The sequence below is a fragment of the Pelophylax lessonae genome, assembly GCF_965119305.1.
Source record: "Pelophylax lessonae genome assembly, chromosome: 1".
Classification (NCBI taxonomy): Eukaryota; Metazoa; Chordata; class Amphibia; order Anura; family Ranidae; genus Pelophylax; species Pelophylax lessonae.
In genome coordinates this window covers 206664764-206667943 of record NC_138768.1, presented here as the reverse complement: position 1 = coordinate 206667943, position 3180 = coordinate 206664764, and the positions used below count along the sequence as shown (strand labels likewise).

Below are 3180 nucleotides of genomic sequence, written 5' to 3'. Positions count from 1 at the left end.
TGAAGGGGGAGATGATGACCTTGATCAACGTTGCCTGGATGTCTGCTCTTAGATGGCGACTTGTCTTGACCTTTAAAGGGCTCCCTCCATCTTGAGGTCCTTACATGGCTTAAATGGTAAATGTTCTGGCTTTTAGAAAGCTTCCTCCTTCCTGAGGTCCTTGCCGGGCTGTATCCTGCTTGTTAAAGACAGACTTGATATATTAGCTTGGCAGGCAATGACTCTCCACCACAAATGCAGCAATTATTAGGGCTGGTAGCATGTGATGTTTGTAAACATGGAACAATGATAATGAGTGGCGAGATGATGACCTTGATCAACATTGCCTGGATGTCTGCTCTTAGATGGCGACTTGTCTTGACCTTTAAAGGGCTACCTCCATCTTGAGGTCCTTACAGGGCTTTAGATATTGGCTCTTTTTTACCTAATCCCTATACCTTAAAAGCAGTGGGTGGTCTGACTGTGCAGTGTTCCCCATGGAAACAGAGCAAAGCAACAGACTGAAATGAAAAACAGCATGACAGTGATCACAGAGCAAGCATTGAGAAGGGGATAGGAAGAGCCAAAGTGAAATGCAATAAACAGCACAGTGATCCTAGAGCAACACTGAGAAGGAGAAAGCAGAAGTCCAGATGAATGCCATAAAAATCACAGTGATCCCAGAGCAGCACTGAGAAGGAGATAGGAAAAGCTCAGGTGAATGCCATAAAAAGGGAAAACATACCTGCAAACAATGAACACATAAGCATCCAGCATGCATGAGTAGAGAGCTTCACCATGTTTTGCCCAAAAATGACATAAAACCATTTAAAATTATTACATGTTGCCATTAGTGATGATATCAGTGCCTGAGCATGCTCAGATTGCCATGTTGAAAAAGGGCTAGCCAGGAAACAGGCCACAGGAGCCGCATCACTTCCTGTCTTTCATGCTCAGAGTATACTTGCACTGCTGCAGCCATCTTTGAAATGGCAAAGGCCCACAAAAAAGAGAAAAGAGGGGGAAGTGACGAGTTCCCCCCCAATCGCATGGATGGTATCATGTTTACTGTATGCTGTCGACCCCTTCTGTAAGCGAGTGTGGCTCGTGTGTGTCAGAGCGGGCCGGTGTGAGCGGACGGAGAGGACATGAATGTGCCTGTGAGAACAGATTTGGCAGTTGACAAAATGAAAAAAAAAGAAAAAAAGAGAACTAACAGAAGAACAGAAGCAAGAGATTAAAGATGCATTTGACCTGTTTGATACAGACAAAGACAAAGCAATAGCTTATCATGAATTAAAGGTGGCAATGCGAGCTTTGGGATTTCATGTGAAGAAAGCAGATGTTCTAAAAATCCTAAAGGATTACGATGGTGAAACAACGGGGAAAATTACTTTTGATGACTTTAATGAAGTTGTTACAGATTTGATACAGGACTGCGATCCCCAAGAAGAGATGCTCAAAGCTTTTAAACTGTTTGACGATGATGACTCAGTAAAAATTAGCTTGAGGAATCTATGTCGGGTTTCCCGGGAACATGACAGATGAAGAGCTGCGTGCTATGATTGATGAATTTGACAAGGATGGTGATGGAGAAATAAATATAGAAGAATTAATTTCCATAATGACTGGCGACATTTAATGTGAAGCTGAGTTATAACTTGCCAGCAGCAGGAATCATTGAGAACACTTTCATTATGGACCAACTCTGATGCTGAAGTCAGTATTTTGTAGCATATTAATGTTACTTTGTTATCTTCCTCAATTTTGAGTATAGTTCTATTTGTAAAATAGTTTTTTCTTTTTTTTTTATGCAGCTGTAATTAAATTGCACAATACTTTGTAAAAAAAATAAATAAATAAAAAAAGAGAAAAGAGGTGAAAAGCATATGGAAAGCAAAGGGAAAATGCTGTCACTTACATCAAAGGATTTCCACCCAGGAGAGGCTGAACTATGCCCCCCCCCCCCCCCAGACCAGCAGAATGGGGCTCCAACCATATAGCTCATTTAGAGATTGTACAGGAAGGACTTCCACCCAGGAAAGGCTAAACCCATCTGGGGCGACAAACGGTAAGGGAATACCTCGTGACTCCAGTCCTGATCAGGTGAGGCCAAAAAGGAGAATGCTGCGAGCCAGGTCTGCCTTTGATTTATAGTTAACCAGTCCTATCAGGTTGTAGGGGCTTAACCACAACCCAAGTGTACGCTGCCTTGATGCACCAGGAAAGTAAGATAAGGGAATTTTTCCAATAGTTACACTAGTTCTGGTGACCCTGGTGACAACTAGTGATTCCTTCAGTTTGGAGGAATTTCCTCTCACATTCTGTTTTGGTTATGTTACATAAAATAAAGGCTAAACCACCCCAATCAGGGCCGGCCTTTGGGGTGTGTGAGCTGTGCGGCCGTACAGGGCGCCATGGGCAACAGGTGTGCCGTGCGGCCATCACAGCTCGCAGATGATCAGGCCACACAGCGGGAGGTAAGCAGCGAACCGTTGCCTGGACAGGGTGAACACAGGCCGCCGCTTACCTCCTGCTGTGCGGCCATGCCTCGGTCTCCTACTTCTTCAGCACTGAGCTGTGTATTACACACAGCTCAGGCACACAGACGCCGCCGCTGACTGATCCCTCCTCCTCTCTGCAGGGATGCCAGAGGAGAGAGATCGTCAGCTCCTCCTCCTCCCGCCCCTTCTCCTCCTCCTCCACCCGGGTCTGCCCCGCCCACACTCCCCGGGGATGTGTGGGCAGGAAGTTTAAAGAAAAAAAAGCTGCAAACAGCTTGAGCCTCCATACTGGGTAAGTAAGCTCTCTCTCTGCAACAAATGTAAGGGGGTCTCTGTGTGGGGGTCTCTGATGTAAGGGGGGTCTTTGATGTGAGGGGGGCTTTGTGTGGGGGGTCTCTGATGTAAGGGGGGTCTCTGATGTGAGGGGGGCTTTGTGTGGGGGGTCTCTGATGTGAGGGGGGTCTTTGATGTGAGGGGAGCTTTGTGTGGGGGGTCTCTGATGTAAGGGGGGTCTCTGATGTGAGGGGGGCTTTGTGTGTGGGGTCTCTGATGTCAGGGGGGTCTCTGATGTGAGGGGGAATTTGTGTGGGGGGTCTCTGATGTAAGGGGGGCTCTCTGATGTAAGGAGCTCTGTGTGGGGGGCTCTCTAATGTGTGGGGGGCTCTGATGTAAGGGGGGCTTTATGTCGGGGTTTCTG

The 3180-nt window shown here is 46.7% G+C and overlaps 1 pseudogene across 1 annotated transcript; it reads left to right on the top strand.

Moving 5' to 3' along the window:
- The first annotated feature begins 1127 nt into the window (after nt 1-1127).
- On the top strand, nt 1128-1626 carry LOC309566233 (centrin-3-like; annotated as a pseudogene). The gene has a single exon. The product of its transcript is annotated as a centrin-3-like (transcript).
- Nucleotides 1627-3180: the final 1554 nt, after the last annotated feature.